The sequence below is a fragment of the Sceloporus undulatus genome, chromosome 4, assembly GCF_019175285.1.
Source record: "Sceloporus undulatus isolate JIND9_A2432 ecotype Alabama chromosome 4, SceUnd_v1.1, whole genome shotgun sequence".
In the NCBI taxonomy this organism is placed as follows: Eukaryota; Metazoa; Chordata; class Lepidosauria; order Squamata; family Phrynosomatidae; genus Sceloporus; species Sceloporus undulatus.
Window position 1 is genome coordinate 96,854,836 of NC_056525.1, and position 681 is coordinate 96,855,516.

Here is a 681-nt window from a genome sequence, read left to right on the forward strand (position 1 = left end):
ACCTAGATTCTCTCTGCTTCTCTTTTCTCCTTTCCTTCTTTTGTTGACTTCTGCTGCCTTAGCATCCCGAAAATAAATAAATAAATAAACTTCTATCCTCACTGCCTCTCTCTTCGTCCACCTCAAATCTCACTTTTATTCATCGTCTTCCCATCTACCCTGGAGAGGGCTGGGAAGCCGTTTTGTTGGTAAAACATGCATAGACACACTCAGAGCAAGGAGGGACATCCTGACCAATCCAGGGATTCTTCAGCTTCTCCAAAGACTCTTTGTTCCAGCTTGCTAGAGCAGGAAAGTCAGATGGAGGCTGGGTTGGTCCAAGAAGAGATGAAGGAATTGGTGGGCGAGGGAAAAATGTAAGGCCGCCAACACCCATCCTGATATGGGCCAGGAGTGGAGGCAAATGAGATGCCTCAGGAGATTGTAGGTACAGGGGCCCTCAATCAACGTTGAAGGCAGGCATATACCCCATAGACCCATAAAGAAAGAAGGAGGGCAGGAGGCTCAGCAAATACGAACAGCCCAGAACCACCACACCCAGAACCAAATATTCACTTTAGTTCTTCCTTTAGCCCCAGGGACTACTGGGGCTTTGAACTCCCATGGGGTGAACACAGGTTCCAGTCCAAGCAACAGCCCTCCCACAGCTCAGGCAGACTAGTCCACCTCCACTAACAAGAG